This window comes from Delphinapterus leucas, chromosome 10 (genome assembly GCF_059928025.1).
Source record: "Delphinapterus leucas isolate spDelLeu-1000000601 "Yukka" chromosome 10, BTC_Dleu_Yukka2, whole genome shotgun sequence".
NCBI lineage: Eukaryota > Metazoa > Chordata > Mammalia > Artiodactyla > Monodontidae > Delphinapterus > Delphinapterus leucas.
In genome coordinates, this window is record NC_143138.1 from 56,755,260 (window position 1) to 56,776,850 (window position 21,591).

The following is a 21,591-nucleotide window of genomic DNA, read 5'->3' on the forward strand; positions in this document are numbered from 1 at the left end:
CAACAGTGCCCGTGGTATCCATCATCTGTATAGATTGCTGAGGGTGGGCATACTGGCTGACCCCACGGGTCTGAGCTATCACCCCACCTAAGGCCCCGACTCTGCAACACAGTTTTCTAACTGTTGGTTCAGAATTCATTCAGAAGTATCTGGGGCTGCAGCCAGGGTCCCTGGACAGGACAGGCCTGCCTCTACGTTTCACCAGAGAGTCTTTTGTTCTCCCGAGGTGTTTTTTGAGGTCAAGCTGCCTGTGAGTGGAGAGTGTCTTTGCTCACGTGGGAGAGATTAGTATAGGAAGCCTAGTGCAGTGAGACTCCTTTCTGTGTCCACCCAGCTGAGGTTCCTGATCTCCTTCCCTTAGAGCAAGTGTTCCGAGCCCCACCACCCTGCTTGTGTTTTATTTAGAAACAGCCTTGGTGGTGGCCTGAGGAACGACCTGCAGTTTCCATTGCCTGCCACCCACTGGGGTTGTGCCGAGTCCTGTGGGGACGCTCGACTCCCCACAGCACAGCCAAAGCATGGGCAGGACACCACGACCCTAGAGACCATCAGGAGGCCTAGTGGGGAGGACCATGAAAATAACAGAGAGAGTGAGACAGGGGAAGAATGACAGACTTCTCCGGCCCATCTAAAATAAGAATCATCACAGGGACTTCCCTGGCGGGCCAGTGGTTAAGACTCCGCACTTCCACTGCAGGAGGCCCGAGTTCGATCCCTAGTTGGGGAACTAAGATCCCACATGCCGCGCAGTGTGGCCGAAAAATAAATAAATAAAAAAAATAAAGATGAATAACTAAAAGTTATAGCAGAGTAGACATTTCCCCCAGAGGTACAGTGCATGTTGATAGTTGAAGTGATAAAGATTAATTAAAAAAATAAAAATCATCACAAGTGCTAGATCATCCTTGATTTATTCTGCAAACACTGGCAGAGAAAGCACCAATGACGTTCCAGGCTCTACTAAGAGGAATAAATCATGCAACACTGGCAGAAATTCAGTCTAGCAGGAGGCAGATCTGTGAAATGTAATTGCAGTGCCTTGTACCAAATGCAGTCATGGAGGCACACCCAGACCCAGGGATGTACAGAGGTATGGACCCCACCCTGGGGAGGGGACAGCAAATGCTTCACAAAGCAGGCTTTTGGAGTCAGGGCTTAGGGGATGTGTAGATGTTCACCAGGAGAACACGTGATGAGATCATTCCAGACGGAGGGAGTGGTCAGCATGTGTAGGAGTACAGTGGAGGCCCTAGCTGGTTCTCCATTCTCTCTGCCCACCTCTCATACATACAGGCAAAGGTGACTGTTCTCTGCGCCTTCTGCAGGGCGTACAGCAGATGGATTTCTTGGCAGTGTGACAGGGAGTGCTAAACCACTGTCATTTCCCGTGACAGTTGGTGAGGTTCTGGGGTGCATCATTCCTTCTGAGGTGTATCATCTGTGTTTGCTCATGGACCCGCACCTTCATGTCTCTTGACTTAGGATTAGGGAAGGCCAGGCGCCCTGCTCCCCAAGGCTAAGCACACGTCGTAGACGTTGCCGGCAAATGATCAGGCTGCTGCAGGGGAGAGTGGCTTCTGTGGGCCTGACTACCCGTGTGAGGCAAGCCATAGGCACTTGCTTCTGAGAGAAGGTTCCTGTTTGGATTGAGGATACAGCTTCTCTCACACAGCTTGATAGGAACCTGCCTGGAAAATGTAACGACCTCACTTTGTTGTGGGCCTGCTGCAGAGATGGGCCTTTTAGCAGAGACCCTGAGCACAGGCAGGTCTAAGAGAGGGCCAAGGTAGCACATGTGTCAAGCTTTATGGCTCATGAAGGCAAGACCTTTTGAACTTGGGTGGGATCCTGCTCCAAACTTAAGTTTACTCACAGGGGATGAAGGTTCAGGGGAAAGGATGGGAGGTCGTCTCAGGACTCAAGCTTCAGGTGTTGACACTGAAAACCTGTCTGCGAGCAACTTTCTGACACTGGAGAAGGAGGCTTAGGGGTTTGGCTTCTAATAATATGCAGGAAGAAAAAAGTCATAAATGACTTACAGAGAGCGAAGGGCTGGAACTTTATTCCAGGTGAAAGTCCTGGGTCTTTCAAAAAACTCTAAAAGTAATCTAGAAGAAACATGAAATAAATACCATACCCTTCTTTCTTCCTTCTGCAAAACTATCTGAAAAGGCTTACCTCTCTGGTTTGTTCTGTCCCTACTATTGGGCAGTGATTCTAAAGAACTGACATGATTTCCAGGAAGTAAAATTGGGTGGGAATGAAGGATAATATTCCAAGGAGACACATCAATAACTTTGCCATAGGGTACCATTAGGATATTGATATCAATACAATATCAATACCAGTATTCATTAGAATATCCAAGTTGGTGGCAAGACTTATATCTTAGTAAATTATAACCTCCCCCCTCCCCCCCGCCAGTGCATGTGCACCAGACAGGGATGCCCATGATCTAATTTCTGCCAAAATGAGTCAGTTGATACTGGAACCTTAATTAATTTGTGATGAGGATCTCCATATCCCTATGAAGAAAAGATGCACCTGATATATCAGTGACCACACAGTAGCTTAAACTTAGAAATGGAGGACTGAATTGTTTTCCCCAAGGATGATCTGGGGAAGACAGATCTGCTTAATGAAAGCGGTGCTGGGACCATCAAATTGATCACATTTGATCAAAGGCTAAAGAGTGAAAAAATTTCTCCTGAATAACTGACAAAAAATGAATACCACTTAGTGCTGTCCTGAGGCTTTAGTGGCTTTTTTTATGTGCTGTTAAATTTAATCCACACAGCAGCTCCATAAGGTAAGGTCATTATCCCAAGTTAAGGAACCAGAACTCAAAGACTTGCCCAACGTCACACAGCTAGTAAGTAATAGAGCTGGGTTTGTAGTCAGATCTACTTCCCCCTGTACTACTGTGCACACCCCTCCTGGGCGCACTGCCCACTCCCCAGTCACCAGAGGCAGACTCAGTCAACAGAACAGACAGAAGATGAGCAGACCACCAAGAATCACCCACTTAGCATCTACCCCAGGACAGTGAGGCACCAACTGCTATCAAAAGAATAACTAACACCAGAGGGTATATTAACGAGGCAAACAGAAGATTTTAGAATGAACAAGACTGATGTCTTCAGAGAGATGCAAAAAGACAGTATTCCCATGAAATAGAATAAACAAGAGTTTTGTAAATTTAAAATTTTGATCATTCGAATAAAAACCTTAGTATATTAGCTGTGTAGTAGAATGGATATAAAAGAATAAAGTAGTGGACTGGAAACTTGAGGGATTTCTCAAGAATGTAGTACAAAAAGACCCAAAAAAGGCCAGTTAAACTTTTAACAATCTGGAATGAAGGTCCAAATGCTCTCAATATAAGAGTTAGGAGGCTGGCAAGATGGAAGTGAAAGCAAGCCAAGATTCTTGTCTTGTTTGGGGGAAAAGCTTGTGTACCAATTAACTCAAGGCTTTGATAAAAATAAAGTTTAAACATGCAAAAATTTTAATGGCAACTTAGAAGAATAAAAGCAACAATGTAGGACATCCAAACCACTAAAGAATAAGAAGCACTTAAAAAGAAAGAACTCATGAAGAAGCAGGTGAAGGAGAAACAAAATTTTTACATGTATATATATATGAGATGACAAGAATAAATCCAAATATATCAATAATCAGAATAACTGAGAATGAATTAAATGCCTTAGTGAAAGACAGACTTTCAGATGTGGTTTTTTTTTGACCCAGGCATAAGTTACTTGTAAGAGACACACCTTTAAAAATGACCCATAAAAAAAAAAAAAAATGACCCATAATGTAAGGCATTCAAAAAAAAATAAGGCAAATGCTAACAAAAAGAAAACAGGCATAAGAATATTAATAACAAACAAAATAGAATTGAAGCAAAAAATTGTTAAACAGGGCCCAAAAAGTGTATTTCAGAATGATTAAAGATACAATCCAGGGCTTCCCTGGTGGTGCAGTGGTTGAGAGTCTGCCTGCCGATGCAGGGGACATGGATTCGTGCCCCGGTCCGGGAAGATCCCACATGCCGCGGAGTGGCTGGGCCCGTGAGCCATGACCACTGAGCCTGAGCGTCCGGAGCCTGTGCTCCGCAACGGGAGAGGCCACAACAGTGAGAGGCTCGCGTACTGCAAAAAAAAAAAAAAAAAAAAAAAAGATACAATCCAACGATTATTTGTAATATAAATGAATTTTTATATAACCAATCACATAGCTATAAAAAACATATAAAGTAATACCTGACAGAAAAACAAGGAGAAATTTACACATTCACAGTTACTGCAGGAAAACTTAATACACTTTCCTCAAAAATCATGAGTATTTGAATAATGCAGCTAACAATTGTGATCTCTTAGAGAAAGACCAAAATGAGTCAGAATGTCTGGGTTTCATTAGTACTTGCCTGCTTACCAGCTTTTGGTAACCTTGAGGAAGTCACCTAAATTCTCCAAGCTTATTTTCCTCCTCTGTGAAATGGACTATCTACTTCACATGGTGAGGATGGAAGAAGTTAATGTATATGGAGCAATTAGTAGAGTTCCTAGTATGTAAATAAGGGAATGCACATTCTTTTCAAGCATATGTGAACATTCACAAATTACCCACGTATTGCACCACAAAAACAAATCCCAATAGAATTTCAAAAGTAAAAGTAATACAAGCCACATTCTCAGACCACAATGCAATAAACTTGGAAGTTGACAACAAAAGTTTAGCCAAACAACCAACCAAAAACAGAACTACTTGGGAATTTTTAAACACCATCTTAATTTACTTTTTAGATAAAAAAGAAATCAAAGAGGAAGGGATAAACAAATTAGAAATGAAAGACAGTGAAAGCTTGTTCATATCAAAACTAATGGCTGTAGACAAAACCCACACAGAAGAAAATGTCACTACTCATATTCAGAAAACAGGAAAGACTGAAAATAAGTGACCTAAATTGACAGCAAGAGCTAGTAAAATGACAATAAAATAAATTCAACTATAAGAAAGTAAAGTGAAGATATCATTGAAGATAAAGCAAAAGTCGTGAAATGGAAAAAAATCAAAAGTATTCTACATCAATAAAACGGGGGCGCTTTTTTGTCCAGTAAAATAGATGAACTTACAGCAAATTTGATCAGGAAATGAAAAAGAGTGGTAATGCCAAAAAACAACCCTAGAAATGATCAAAGAACTACACTCACATGGAGAAGATTTTTAAATTATAAGATATTATTTTCACAATATTATGCCCACAAATATAAAAAGCCTAAAAGAAGTGTTATGAGGTAAAAAATCCAACTAGACCAATTACCTCAGGAAAAAATATGAGTAGTATACAGACATCAGATTATAATGCTGTACACCTGAAACTTATATAATTAAAGAAAAATGAAGTGTAGTCAAAGACTTGTGCCTTGAAAAAGCACAAGACCCAGATAGCTATTTAGGTAAGCTCTACCAAGCTTTCAAGGAACAGATCATTTCTTTGTTATATAAGCTGCTCGAGAGAGTAGAAAAAGATGGAACAGCTCATTCTAGGATACTAACATAACCATGATTCCAAAACTAGAAATGGAGAATGGGCACCAACACAAGAAAGGAAACTGCAGGCCAACTCACTTTGAAAACAGATACAAAAATTCTAAATAAATGTTTGCAAATCAATTCCTTTTGGAAGAATCTATCCTGAGTAAAGAAGGATGTAATCCAGGAATGCTAGGTTGATTCTCCATAAAGAAATTAACATTATTCATTCCATTAATAGTTAAGGGATGAAAGATGATATAACCAGATGGTTGTCTTGATGAGGGCTTCTAAAAAGTCAAAAATTAAATTTAACATCCACTTTTTTTTTTTTTTTTTTTAACTTCTAGTAAGGAAGTCATGGAAGGGAACTTCCTCAGCTTGACAAAGGTCCCCTATCAGAACCTATAGAAAACTCCAACCTGATGCTGGAACATTAGGAGCTGTCCCACCTGCGGAGTGGAGGCATGAGTTCCTGCTTTTGTCTCTCCAGTTTAGCAGTGTTGGATGTTATAGGAATAAAAAGAAATGAATAACCTTTATTGTCAAGAAAGAAACCAAAGTATCCCTATTGCAAACAACGTTATTGTCTCCCTAGAAAATCCAAGAGAATCAATTGACTCAATATGAGGCTTTGTGAATGCCACAAGTGAAAGCTTGGGCACACTTATAAACTGCCTGACCTTTGAATGCATTCCCCAAGCCACACACAGGTCCATCGGCTAAGGGTGGAAGCCTTACTGGATCAAGGTATTTCTGTGCAGCCTCTGACCAAACATTGACTGATCATTAAGCTATACTGATCCAGGACAACCTCTAGGAAACCAGGTTTAAAAATAAAAACAAGTGTAGAAAAAATTACTGAGCAGAGACATTAGAGGCTACACACTTCATGAGAAACAGGCTCCACAGAATAGTCCTGGCAAGTCAGTAAACAAACAAGCAAAACCAAAAAAGAACTGAAAGAAAAGAGAATACAGCCATCCCTCAGTATCTGTGGAGGATTGATTCCAGGACTGCCCTATGGCTACCAAACTCCATGGATGCTCAAGTCCCTTATATAAAATGGCATAGTATTTGCATATAACCTACACACTTCCTACCATATTCTTTAAATAATCTCTAGGTTATTTATAATAACTAATACAAAGTAAATGCTATGTAATAAATAGTTGTAAATACAATGTAAATGCTACATAAATTGTTGCTGGAAGGCAACAAATTCAAGCTTGGCTTTTTGGAACTTTCTGGAATTTTTTTTCCCAAATATTTTCGATCTGTGGTTGATTGGATCCACAGATGCAGAACCTGTGGGTAAGAAGGGTCAACTGTAAAGAAAAACAAGTAAAACCTCAGAGACCTGGGGACACCATAAAGCATAACAAAATACACATATTTAGAGTTCCAGAGGAGAGGATAGAGAGGAGGGAGCAGAAGAAATATCTGATGAAATAATCACCCCAAACAATCGAGGTGTATAAACTCCTTCACAATAAATGAAGAAAATTGTCTATCCATTTGGGAAGAAATTACGGAAAACCTGTACCTCACTTAGAAAAAAATAGATGGATGAAAAAATTATATGTAAAGAAGAAGAAGAAGTATTAGTAGAAAGTGCTGAATATTTTCATAATCTTTAGATGGGAAAGCTCTTCTTCATAAGCAAGTCAGAAATTCTAGAACCCATAAGAGAAGGCTGACATTTAAATCTATACAATTACCAAAATCTTGTGTGATCAAAATACATCATAAACAAAACTAAAGGATATTTGGGAGAATATACTGGCAACATAGTTCACAGACAAATAATATATAAATAACTTATACAAATCAATAAGGAAAATGCCAAAAATTATAAAAATGGGTGAAGGGATAGGAACGGGAAATTCACAGAAGAAATTTTAATGACAAATAAACATTTAAAAAATTTAATGGCAAATAAACATTAGCCTCACCAGTAATCAGAGCAATGCAAACTCAAATGAAAATGAGGTCTTTCCCCCCATTAAACTGGCAAAAATTTTAAAGATTCTTAATATCCATTGTTGGTTAAGATGAGGGCAAATGGGCACTCCCAAATACTGTTGGTGTGAAGGGCAATTTGACAGTAACTATCAGAATTTAAAATACAAATACCAACAATTCCACTTTTCAGATCCTGCCTCAGAATTCTCACATAGTATATATAGTAGAAGTTTCTAACTTTTTGATAGTAGATGTGAGTGGTCATTGTTCTCAGCTTAAATGTAGGCTTTTCCTATGTTGGTGAAGTAGAAAATAATAATACTCCATTAGTATTCTGAGAAGGAGCTGTTAGGTTTAGGCTAAAAAGGTAGTAGTAATAATATTAATAACAACAATAATAATGATAATAAATTTTTATTAAGAATTTACTATAGGTGAGGAACTGTACTAAATACTTTACCTGGACAAATTCTTTTAATATTCATGATAGTTTGATGAGGAAACAGAGGCAAAGACAAAAGGGATGGCCAAGGTCACAGGGTCAGTAAATAGCTAGGTTGATGTCTGCTCTTGACCACTAAACTGTACAGCCACTGCAAGGCCTCATAACACCGTTTTGTCTGGACTTGTAGCTGTCCAGCAGCCATAGCATCACCTGGAAGTGAGAAATGGAGAAAGGTAGAATCTCAGGTGCCACCCAGACTTGGTGAATTAGAATCTGTGTTTTAACAAGATCCCCAGTGATTCCTTTGCACATTAAGCTGTGGTCTAAAGCATGTTACTTAATTCCGAGCTTCCCTTTCCTCATCTATAAAATGGTGATGACAGTCCTTGCCACGAAAGGCTGTTGGGGGGTGGGGGGGGTGGTTTAATCCACACCTTCATTTATTCAGCAAATGCTTTGCATGCACCCTATGGCAAGCACTAGGTTACTATGGGGAACAAAACAGACAAAAAATAATAATTTCCAGCCCTCGTGTAGCTTACATTCTGGTAGAGGCAAGTAATAAATAAGTAAAATGTATAGTACATTACATAATACGAAATGCTTTGGAGAAAAATAAAGGAGGCAAAGGGGGGTGAGAGTGGGGAAGTTTCTGATTTTAAATAGAAATGTCAGAGCAGGTCTTGCTGAGACCTTCATTCAGGGTTGGGGTGGGGGAGGACTCAAGTTGTCGCAGGAGTTTGTAAGGTGATCTTCTTTGTTCATAAGGGCTTGCCAAGTCTGTGTTTTCTGATAATTCTCTTTCCTTGATTTTGGCGTTACTTGGTTTCTCTCCTTTGCAGTTCCAACCCCGCATGCTGCCCCTGCGCGGTGGTGTCCGAGTCCAAACTGGAAACCAGGAGTCTCTTTGTGTGTACTCGTCAGCACTCACTCTGGGGGAGCTCTCTTCCCAGAGTGAATCACTTATCTCGCTGACCACAGCAGTCGACAGTAACACTGATTTTTGAAGCTGGCTGGCTGTTAAGGCACATTTTGCGTGAGGAAAGTCCTGGGTTTTATGACTTAGTTATGTTTGGAGGGTAGTTGCAACAAGAAATCTCCCTGCAGCAGGCTTGCTGGAGGCCAAGACATAACCTGTACATAAGCCAAGCCTAGCACTTTAAAGCAACCCAGCAAATAACCCAAAGCAAACTCACTTTTTTTTTTTCAGTGTCTACTACTTTCCCTCTTGGTGAACACATGCTTTTTTTTTTTTTTTTTTTTTAATTGAAGCGTAGTTGATTTATAATATCATGTAAGTTTCTGGTGTTCGGCACAAGGATTCAGTTTTTTATATATATATGTATATGTATATGTATGTATGTTCTTTTTCAGATTCTTTCCCCTTATAGATTATCACAGAATATTGTGTAGACTTCCCTGTGTTATACAGTAGGTCCTTGTTAGTTATCTATTTTATACATAGTAGTGTATGTATGTTAATCCCAGCCTCCTAATTTATTCTTCCCCCTACGCCCCTTTCCCCTTTGGTAACTGTAAGTTTGTCTTCTGAGACACAAGCCCCTTCACTCTCAGTTTTTTCTGTAGAAATTTCTTCCTCTCCTTCATTCTGTTTTTTCTGTATAAATTCGAGGACCCACCCTAAACCAAATCACCACTCATCCTGGTTGGGAGGTTCCTGCAAACAAGAATTCAAGGCTTAGAAACCCTTAAATGGTGTCATGTAAAGTTAACTGTTAATAATAGAGCTTATGTGATGAGAAGATAAGGGGGGAGGGGAAGAAACCCTTCTCCAATAGGGGCAGATGGATTTCCAGCCCTGGGGTGGATGGGGTGGGGGTGGGGTGCTATGGGATCCAACCCTCTGCCGTTGGACAGAATACAGTTGAGACATCTCCCCAGTACAACAGAACCGTGCTTCCAACAAGTTCTCCAGGTTAAGCCATTCTGATATGCCTTGAATCCCATTTTTTATGACTATCTTCAGTTCATCATGCTCTAATTTCCCGACCTTTTCTGAGTTAAAATGGAAAACAGTTGCCTAGCTCCCTCTGTGGAGAAGTTGAGCTGTTACTTAGTCATTCTTCCCACTTCTCTTCCCCAAAATATCACAGTTCCTTTAGTTCTCTTTTTCCCATCCTAAGCCATTCTCTTGGTTCTCTTAGTGTCTAAATAAATAAAAATTCAAAACTGAGCCCCTCCCTGGTGGCATAGTGGTTAAGAATCCGCCTGCCAATGCAGGGGACACGGGTTCGAGCCCTGGCCCGGGAAGATCCCACATGCCGCGGAGCGGCTAAGCCTGTGCGCCACAACTACTGAGCCTGCAGTCTAGAGCCCACGAGCCACAACTACTGAAGCCTGCGTGCCTAGAGCCCATGCTCCGCAGCAAGAGAAGCCATGGCAATGAGAAGCCTGCGCACCGCAACGAAGAGTAGCCCCTACTCACTGCAACTAGAGAAAGCCCACACATAGCAACAAAGACCCAACACAGCCAAAAAATAAAACAAATTTACTTAAACAAAACAAAACTGAGCCCCAAGTACTATGCCTTTTTATCCAAGCTCTCCTCATCACAAACGGTTATTACTCTGGCAGGGAGGACCTGATTTACCATTTGAAAATGTGCTTTCTACTCCTAATAATTCCCCAGTGTAGCTCTCAGAGACGCCCTGAGGCTCTCTGTAAAAAGATCAACAAGGAGATCTTAGTGGCCAAAACCATGAGGTCCAAAACTCTGCATGATCCTCCCACCTTTCCAGGCCATGTTCTGCAACCTCCTCTGCCCCTAACCTCACCCCTGACCCTGTCTTCCAGCCACTCTGGACCACGAAGGCTGCTGACCCACCCACCATGCACTTCCCTGGGCCTCCTGACCTTACTAATGCTTCTCCCTTCCCTTCCCTCTGGCTCTGGAAAGCCCACTCATTCCTCCAGACCCAATTCACACATTCTTTCTTCCCTCAAGCCCTCCCAGATGCCTTCCCAGATCGTCCTGCCTCAGGGCCTTTGCACCTGCCTCTGCTGAGAACACTCTTCCCCCAAATATTTGCATGGCTGGTTCCTTCTCATAATGCAGATCTGAGCCCAAAGTTCACCTTTCCAGGAAGGTCTACCCTGACCACCTTAGCTAAAGTTGCAAACCTCCTATCAACTTTCTGTCCCATTACCCTGTGTGCTGTTTTCTTCATAGCACTCACCACTATCTGAAATTACTGTTTTTAATTGTCTGTCTCCTTCCAGAAGACTAAAAACACCATGGAAGTAAAGGTCACAGCTGCCTTGTTTTCTGTGCATCCCTAGTGTTTGGTGCCCGGACTCTATGCACATATGCACTATATGCAGTATGTGCTCAAATAAATGAAAGCATTGCCTACTCCCACTCTGTTAGTATCACCATCACAAATATTTCTCTGGGCGTTAGGATAGGGTGTGTGTCCTTAGACACCTACACACCCTGCCGCACATCTAATGAGCACCTCATACGTTTCAGGAACTCGGAAAATGTGCACTGAATTTCAGTCCCTGAGTAGAGATGTTTTGACAATTTCCCTTCACCCACAACAGAGGTTGCTTTAATTTCAATGTGGGAAAAAGTAAAAATGTAAAACTTTGAAATAAGGTGCTGAATCACTTATTAGAAATGAAGGCTTTGAAGAGCAAACTTAAACTCCACAAATTTTGATCAGAGATATTACGAAGACGTTCTCTCTCTCTCTCTCTCTCTCTCTCTCTCTCTCTCTCTCTCTCTCTCTCTCTCTCTCACACACACACACACACACAAGTCTGCTGATTTCAGTGATGACCTCAAACCATTTTTAAAATTTTTCCTTCTTTCTGCACATGTCTGAATGTGAGTTGAATAATCAGGTCCTGAAATGGGTCAGAATTAGGTTGGCTGTAATTTTTTTTTCTCAACAGAAGCCAAACACTTAGGGGAGATGGCTGATGGAATTCTGGAGCAAGAGTTACGTTCCTGGGCTCTTGGGTCAATTTTTTAGTTTGGCTGGAGGGAGAAAGCGTGTGTGTTTCTGGGCAAGCTTACACCTGACCTGCACCCTCTGGAAGGTGGGGATGAGCTCCAGCCTGGGCTGCGCGTGCACAGTGTGGTTCAGAGACTGCCCTTTAGCCCTTGTGGACAGAGCGAATGAATCAAGGCAGTAAGACCAGCTCCCCATTGGCTGAGGGCTCCACCTATCAGGGGTTGCAGGGCTCGTGCGCACGGCTGCTGTGACATCTAGAAGCATTAACGCTTTGTGGCAGCATGCACGTGATGATGCTGAGGTGCCTGTGTTCTCTGGTCTCCCAACACAAATGGGCCTTAGAAGTTGGTGGTTATGCAGTTTACTTTCCTTCTTCCTTTTTTCATTCCTTAAGAGCAACATAGCCCTGTCACTGCAGGGGTGATGTGTTGTTAGCAAAGTTGATAACAGGAAATCTCACTGAGGATAAACAGAACACATCAGCCATTGCCCAGAAACACATGGTTCTCATTGAACCTGCCGAGGACTAATTGTGTGTGTATCAGAAGCACGAAAACAGGAAAACTCCTTTCTGATAGACCCACCAAGCCTCTTCTGACCAAAAGGAACTTTCTCAGCCTTGTTAGATACTGAGAAGTCATTATCTCCCCAGCTGTCAGGGTGCTAACTCCACTTAACTTCTCCTAAACATATGACCGAAAGCATGTTTCAGGACTCTCACGAAGTCTTAATAAAGCTTTAGATTCAATGAGTGACATCTAGGTTTCTCTTCTCACTGCTCTGATGCGTATCCCCTCAGAAAACCAGTGTAAGAGGTTAGACAGATGCTTATGCCTGAAACATAGCATCCAGAAAATGACTGTTATTTATCTTTTGGTAAAAGAGGAATAATAAAGTGATGCATCTAATAAATGCAGAGATAACTCAGTGGTTCCATAGGTGTGTTGCTTTATCCTTTAACGTAAGATGGGTATGAGCTTCACTCTTCACTATAAGATGGGTCCAAGAGTTAGAACCGGAGCTTAAATAAGCCAATACAATTCCAGGGACTGTGTTATGTCCCACATCAGGGCTACTGACTCATTTATTATTCAAATCAACAAACCATTCTGCTTCCAAAATGTTTCATTATCTGTGGAAGGAAAGTATTTTTGGCATGCACATCAAGTACTCAGATAACATTCTTATGTCTCTCTTTTTTGCTAAAGAGAATCTGACCACATCTGGAAATTCTTTGGTGTCACTGCTTCTCTGAAACTACATCCCATCTGTATCACTTAAACTCCAGTAAAAGGCCATCCCCGTGCTTTGAAATGGGCCTCGTGGGGCAGGGCCGGGGTGGGGTGGGGGAGACTTGGCTTTCTCTGATAAAATGTAAATGAATGCTGTTTTACAGGGCAGGCTGGTGGTGGCCTGCACTCTTGACTTTTCAGCATGTTGGCCTGTGACACCCAGAGGAAAAGGGTGTGGGGGATGGGGAGGAACACCATTATTTTAGCCAAACCCTAGAGCTGGTGGGAAAAAATCATTGCCTTTTATCATAAGAAGTGATATCTTTTATGAAATAATAGCATATTCATACAGAGGACAAAATTGTACGATGGATCGTGCTCTCTCTTTCCTCTGGAATGTTGGTTTTGAGGCTTTGCCCCTTTATTTCCTGTTTCAGTTTTGGTCTCAGTAACACACTGACCTTTCAGATCAAATGCAATTTTTCCCAGTGCTGATGGCCTTAAGGGATGGGGAAGGGGGTTGGGGAGGCAAGTCTTTCATTTAGAAGATAACTTTTCAGCTAGAAAGAGAGAGGACATCTGGAGTTGAAGTTATGGTCTTTTCAGGCTTTTTTGAGTTGCTGTCTTTCCCTTTCTAGAAATTAAAAGGCACTAGGTCATTGTTACATTTCTTGCTCCTTCTGCTCCATTTCCAACTCTGCAGGTTTGTCAACAGGCTCTTATTTATGGACGGCTGTTCTGTGCTCTCATTTACACATTTCAATTCAAAACCAGAATTCAGCTCTTTATTTGTGGAGTGAGGCTAGGAGGGCCTGTCCAAAGCTAGAACCTCATATTAACTTACCTTGTATTGTTGTGATCATCAAAATGCTTCTCCTTTTTGTCTATTTGTAGGAACAAATTGAAGTCTGTAGCTACACACAGAAGTAAATATCAGAAAATCAGAACTTGCCAAACTGATAAGCAAGGGGACCCTTTTCACAAAGCAAAAGAATTCATAACTCTTGAGAGAGGTCTACCAAAGGATGCCTTTGACAACTCCTACCTTTAAATGATGTGCACACACACAAATTGTGTTCTCAACCTTTCAAATACATAGGTAACATAGAGCTGGGCATATCCATTATAAGGAACTACCCAAGATGGTTATCACTGTTTTTATAATGTCTTTGCGGTTGAAGAAATCAGAGTGAATAAATGGAGACTTTGAGCACCTAACCCTTCTAGGTTATTCTGGGTCTGCATTATACAGTCTTGAAATGAACGGTGATACATAAAAGTATTTTTCTTAGGATTTATTATTAAAATGTTGTCATCTTTCACTGTTCTTTCAGCAATATCAAGAAAATCATAGCAATATGATTTAACATAAAAGATAATAAAAAGGGTTCTTTAAGACTAAAAAAAACTATCACAGTTTACGTTTTGCTGAATGGAAAATATGTAGCTCTTATTTCTCTTTCTAGTAGTAAACATCTTATATCGGCCTAAGTAACCAGTTGGTGTCATTTCTTGACCCTTTTATGAGGGCTATATTTATTTCAAACATTGGAGTCCTAAAATTAATATCGGCAAAGCTATTGTGGTCAACGTTCAGCCTCCCGTGGCAGAAAGGGGACTGTATTATCTTCAGATACCGTGGTTCCAAGAGTAGGCAGTAGGTAATTGAATTAGCAAAGTAGGCATTCAAAACATTCTCTGGGTTTTTTTAAGCTCAAGGGGCGTGTGAATTCAGAGGAGCAGGTGGACCCGTCAGGGGACGGGTCATGTTTACCCAGTTGCCATCAGCTGTGATCGGTGTCACATGATATGGAAAAGTGGCCCAGGGATGTAACAGAGAACAGAAAGTCAGCGATTAACAGATAAATGTGAGTTAACATGAAACACATGTTATTAAAAAATGAACCTATGCCCCCCTTTAATCCAGGTCATTCCAACAAACATAGTTTCTAGACCAGACTTTACCCAAGACCCACATTGGTGGAGACGCAAGGATTGGCTCCTGGGCAGAACTGTTGTCACTGAGTTTATTCCTCTGTTAATTTAATCTTCCATTTCTCTTTTATTTCCTATGTACTATGTCCAGGGAGCATCAAGCCAAGGGACACTTTGGTGACCCTTCCCATCCCTAGAACCCAGCCAGCTGGAATATGGTTAAGGAATGAGGCTGATGCTGGTAGAAAGGGGACATCCATGCTTTAGCCTGTTAAAAATATACCAGTAGGGCTTCCCTGGTGGCGCAGTGGTTGAGAGTCCGCCTGCCGATGCAGGGGACACGGGTTCGTGCCCCGGTCCGGGAAGATCCCACATGCTGCGGAGCGGCTGGGCCTGTGAGCCATGGCCGCTGAGCCTGTGAGTCCGGAGCCTGTCCTCCACAATGGGAGAGGCCACAACAGTGAGAGGCCCGCGTATCGCAAAAATAAATAAATAAATAAAAATAAAAATACCAGTAATACCAAAAATAATAATAAATATACCAAATATACCAATAACACCAAAAATATACCAATAATACCAATAATTAAGGAAAAGTGGTTCCTTAATTTTGAGACATGTTAATCCACCTTCTGGATAACTTCCTACCTCTGTGATTTGCCTACAAGGCCCTCCTCTGTGTCCAGGCTCACCTCACCTGCCTCATTTCTGGCCACTACTCCCCAACATTCATCCAATGCTTGACCACGTTGAACTCCCAGGCTCTCTAGACTCAAGCCTACTGTTTGCACCTCCATGCCTTTGCACATGCTGTTCTCCTCTGCCTGGAATTCCCTTCCCCTGCTCCCTTTACTCTCTAGAGGTTCTCTTTTCCTCCAGAATTCACCTGCAATGCCACCTCCTCTGAGTCAGGGATGCAGTTCATGACAGAGACTGACTTGTTGGCTGAGAGAGAAATTTGTAGACAAGATTGACAATCACAATAGGAGCCCTGCTCTGAGGGCTGTGAAAGGATAAACCATGAGATGATGGAACAGAGGCTGTGCATCCTGGGTGCAAGGAAGGTGGGGCTGGACAGGGAGCTTCGTGGTGGAGACTTTGGAGATGGTACTCCTTCCACAGTCAAAGCTGACAGGTACATAACATGTTCCTTAACCTCTCTGGGCCTCGGTTTTCTCATCTGTAAAATGGGGGTGAAACCTCAGGAGACCAGATGTCCCAGTGTGCCTGGCTCATACCTGATCTATGTCTCTGTCTTGCTATTCTGTCTGGTTGACTCCCTGACTTCATTCTCAAAAATATCCCCGTTTAGATAATAAATTATGTGTCACTTACTGATAATAGTACCCTCTGTGAGTGGGTGTTATAAGGATTCAGTGTATCCCATAGCTCTTAGAGTAGCACCCAGTGTTAGCTAGTATTATTCGCATTTATATTGCGTAGAGATGGGGCCTTAAGCAGCTGGAATTGGTTTCCAGGGTGATGTACTTGGAGCAAGAGACTTAGAAAACACATTGGAGGACTTTCCTGTCCCTCAGGCCCAGGGACAGGGACTCTATTAAGGCTGCTGTGTCCTGGGAACGTGGGAGAGACCTGTGTCCTCTCTCTCACTCTAGGTCAGCCAACAGCAATAAGTACCTTGTACAGACCCCTCTTTTGAGGCCACAACACGTGGCCACAACATGTGGCCCCTCAGTAGAGGCCACAGGAAGTGCCGTTTCTTACAACCCCTTTATCAGACCACCACACCCTAGAGAGCCTTTAGCAAAAGCTCTAGAGGTCCTTTTCCACCTGGTGGCAGGTAATGATAAATTCGACCCAGAGAGTTAATTCCCTTTTTCAGTATTTTACCCATGAATCAGCCCCAGTTCATACTTTAAACCCAGTATTTCATGAATGAGGCTTTGCCAGGCTACCTGGAGTGCACTGAGGACACTTCATCCTCGGATAGGCCTGGGCCCTTGAAGACTTCTGACTATGAAGGTTCCTCTGACCCAGGCTGACCCGGACTCTGCCACCCAGTGATGTCCACATTCTCTTGGGCTCCCCACAGTTTCCCAAATCACCACCAGTTCTTGGTTTCAACTTGCACAATGTTTTCTTTGGGGTCAGGATGAGGGGAGAGGCGGAGGCCAAATGGCAACAGCAAACCCTCAGTAGCTGCCTTTGCCAAATTCAGCCTTAACACTGTGTCCTGTATCCTCGTGTCCTTTTTTGTGTGTTTGGTAAAGTTCTTTTATTCACATTCCAGTAGATACGGCCTATTCCAGCTCCCAGAGGTCCTGGAAGATGAGCAGCCGTGTCATGGGAAGCATTTGGACTCAGAGAGTCTGGAAAATAGATGAGAAGTGGGTGGACAGGGATGAGCAGGGGGCAGTGGCCGCAGAGTCCCTGGCCAGCCACGGAAATGAAGCTGTTGGATATGAGTGCCATAGTGCTTGGATTGTCTGCAAGAAGAAAACCTTGCATCTCCTTGATGATTTCACCACCAGGCAGGGTGGTTAGAACCCAGTTGTGGGGGGTGGGTGCTCAGTAATTGCTTATCTATGTAGCAGGAGATTAGGTGACCCCCGCTCTAATGAAAATGCAGGAGAATCCTCAAGGGGCATAATTAGCAACTGAGGACAACCTTAGTGATCACGTAGGCCACCATCCTAATTTCACAGGTGGGGAAACTGAGGCCCCAGAGACCTGGACTGCATCAGCTGTTAGGAGCCCAGGACCGTCAAGTTCATCAAGGGCATCTGTGCCCCAGGATTCCTTCACTGGGTGCCGCTTGCTGCCACCAACCAATCATGTGACCTTGGACGAGTCACGGAACTCGGGGCCTCTGGTTCCTTACTGTCAGCCAAGGCCATGGGACCGTATGATCTTGGAGCTGCCTTCCAGAAACAACATTCCAGGATGCTCTGTTTCCCTTCCAGCCTGAGACAGCATGGAGTGGCCTGGCCTCCCAGCCAGCAGGCACTTTATCTCCCATGGAGCAGAAGTGGGTCAGGGTGGAGGACTTTGGGATTCCTGGGCTTGTAGGCTCATGGTTCCTTCCCTTTGACTGGGGTAAGAACAGGAAGGGATGGTTTCCCTCCACCTCCACCCCCCACCCCTCCATGACTCCTACCCCAGCCCCATCCTCAGCCTCTGGACCTAAGAGGCAGGGAAGTGGTTGCAAACAGGTTTCTGGAGCTGGATGACCTGCGCTCCAGCCCAACTCTGCTGCCTGCCCCCTGGGAGACCTGGCCCCCCCTGCCTCTCAGCTTCCCCATCTGTAAAATGCTGACAGTAATAGCACTCGCCTCACAGGGGTGCGCAGTAAGGGCTGCACAAGTGTCGGGTACCGTTTTGTCCATCACACACGTTCTATCCATGCACACAGAGCAATCCCTTGCCCTCATGACCCTGGTCAGGGACCAAGTTGCTCATTTTAGCTGAGGGAGTGTCTACAACCAGATTAACTGGTCTGAACCAGACCCATGCAGCACGGAGCAACCTTCTGCCTCCTTTGAGAGAGGACCACCCTGAACTTCCCGGAAAAACGTTGTTTTCCCTGATTGAAGTGATTCCCATGTAACCACAGTCGGGAGCACGACTGGCCGAGACTTTCATTCACCACAGACTCAGCCTCCACTTCCCTCCTCCAGATTCCCCTGAGGCAGATCAGATGTCACATCAGATCACATCACGTCCCTGTCATCACTCTGTTCACAGGCCCCTAAGACTCTAGGGGAAAAGAGGAAGATGGAGCTCCAAGCTGTGTCTGTGCCCCACGTGTTGGCACCGGTTGCTCCTCCCACCTCACCCTGTGGTTCCCAGCACCCTCCCCCAAGGTGCTGGTGTCCTGTGGGCATGACAGTGAACCTGGCTGGGTTGGGACTCTGCTCCTACACTTCCCCTCCCTGCTTGGAAACCCAAATCGCCCACTGCAGAGCCAGGAGGAGCTCTGCCCCATATCTGATTTAATTAGGAACGGATGCATCCTGCAAGACTCAGAGTTCCATCTCTCTCAGCCCAGACCAAATGTGTTTGGGGGTCCAGGCCTGGTCATCTCCACAGAAGAACATGAATCCCACAGGGCTGCAGAAAGACTGTTTCTCCAGCGGCTTTTCAGCAAATGTCCACTCCAGAAGACAAACAGGAAAAGTGGAGACCCACATGCTTCTGAGTGAAATATGATTGGAATTAACATGAGCACACACATTCAAGTTCTCAAATGTTCAATGAACAAAATGTTTTCTATCTGCGAGGTGCCATATATGCCCAAATAGAGGGCAACCCCCAAAGAACACAATCCACCACTTTTCTAAAGAGGTAAATTTAACAGATTTTTGGCCAACTTGACAGGAATCAGAACTGTGATTGCTTTTGGGCTGGGGATGGGAATTGACTGGAAAAGGGCCAGGGGAAACTTTCTGGAGGGATGGACGTGCTCTGTCCCTTCACTGGGGTGGTGGTTATGTGGGCGATTTCATTTGTCAAAGTTCATCAGATTATACCCTTAAGATCTGGGCATTTTTAGGGAATGTAAATTTTAACCTCAATTTAAAAAAAAATTAGAAAGGTAAATACCTACTTGTAATACTTAACCTAATCATGTAGTCGCACACTTAAAATTATAAAAGAATACTACCTTAATTTATATTACTGTTTTTATTCACACATTTCACAAAATGATTTTATGCAGATGTGCATCTTTTGAGATCAATGGATAGCATTATTAAAGCCACTATTTTAGTTGACAGTATTCCAAAGCTTCATCTTCAATTCATCTAATTTATTTGAAATGCGGAACATTTTGAATCCATGTTTGATGCTGAAATTTTATTGTAAGACACAAATATCCATTTGCATAACATTACAGCAGTTGTTTTTCTCATCTGTCTTAGAAGTGATTGTTCTTGATTCTCACGACATAATCAACTAATGTTTTGCTTTCCAAAAATGAGCTTTAAAATACTTATCACAACTTACAGTTGCACCCCAGGAATAATCACCACATCTATGTTAAATCTCATTGCCTCCTTCCCATTAATCCTTCTAGTGACCTCGAAAAGCATCCAAAACCAACACTGATTGAGACCATTTCAGACTGGTGTGTCCTCCCAGATTTTGTGGTTCGAATAAAGCAATTGAGAGAGTACCAAATTACTTACTGTTTTAAAGAACAGTAAGTCCCTTGAGTTCCCTGGTGGTCCAGTGGTTAGGACTTGGCACTTTCACTGCCGTGGCCCCGGGTTCAATCCCTGGTGCCCACAAGCTGAGAGGCGCAGCCAAAAACAAACAAACAAAATGCAGTGCATTTTAAAGAACAGTAAGTCCCCAAACTATGAGAGACTTTTAAAGGCAACACTCTATTTTCTAAGAGTTAATTTGAGGAAATAAACCTTCATCTTATTTATCTTCAAGCATATATAGTAAATCCTGGCATATGTGTTCAGACCAAAGATAAAATAGAGATTAAATTTGGAGGTCTTGTTTTAAAGTTCATTGTTCAAAGATTAGCATTGTTAGCTTAAGTTAGAAGTTTCCATGTAAAAACTTTAAACTAGACCTTGCTCCCTACCATGAATGAGAAGCTGAAACATTCTTGAATCAGTGTAAACACACTATATTTTACTCAAAGGCATTAAAGATAGGAGAGTGTCGTTTAAGTAGATGATTCTGGTTAGAAATCAGATTGTAAACACAATCCTAAATTATGAATTACTAACGATTAATTTTGCAACTTGACCTTAAGTCATGTCAAAGCTTCAACTACACACAGTGTGATATGATGATATATAAAGAAGGCTTTGTTTTTTTCAACATTTCCCCAGTTTAGGCATCAAAAATAGTATTGTTCTTAAAGAAACCAACATGGAAGACTATGTACTGTTGTTTTGATCTTTTTTTAATGTTGCTGTTGCTCAGCATTGTTTTTCCACTGGACTTTCAAAAGCTGTCAGAAGCAAAATCAGGTAACTCAGCAAGGGTTCCCAGGGCATATAAGCTCCTGTATGTCTCAATGCAGTGGATGCCACATTTTTTTTTTTTTTGGTAGCAGAATCCTGGTTTTAAATGACATTATGTGTGGTTGATGCTCTAGTTGGAACAGAGATGGGAACCCAGAGCAGTCCTGCTTGGTGCCCCTTCTCCTCTCTAGGGAATCCACTGAGGGGTTCCACAGCACCTAGAGGTTCCGTGGAACACAGTTTGAAAACCTCTGACAGTGGGCCATGCCTAAAGGCTGGAACTCAGAAGATCTCGGTTTAAAACCTGAGTTCTGGTCTGTGTGATTGTTAGCAAGTAATTTAACCTGAGCCTCATTTTCTTTCTCCAGACAAAGAACATGAATGCTCATTTCAGAGAGTTGCTGTAAGGATGTTTTTAAAGTTTATTTTGTCCACTCTTCCTTGGTCACAACTCACTTGCATGTTGTGTGCCATCTCAATTATTTAACAACTTAGCATCCACGTTTTTTATTATTTGGTCTTGTTGATGCTACTACTTCTGCCTTTCAGCT

The 21,591-nt window shown here is 42.7% G+C and overlaps 1 protein-coding gene across 1 annotated transcript in view; it reads left to right on the forward strand.

Moving 5' to 3' along the window:
* ITGA9 (integrin subunit alpha 9) overlaps window positions 1-21,591 on the forward strand; it is a 356,219-nt gene that overhangs the window by 295,768 nt on the left and 38,860 nt on the right. The window lies entirely within an intron of this gene.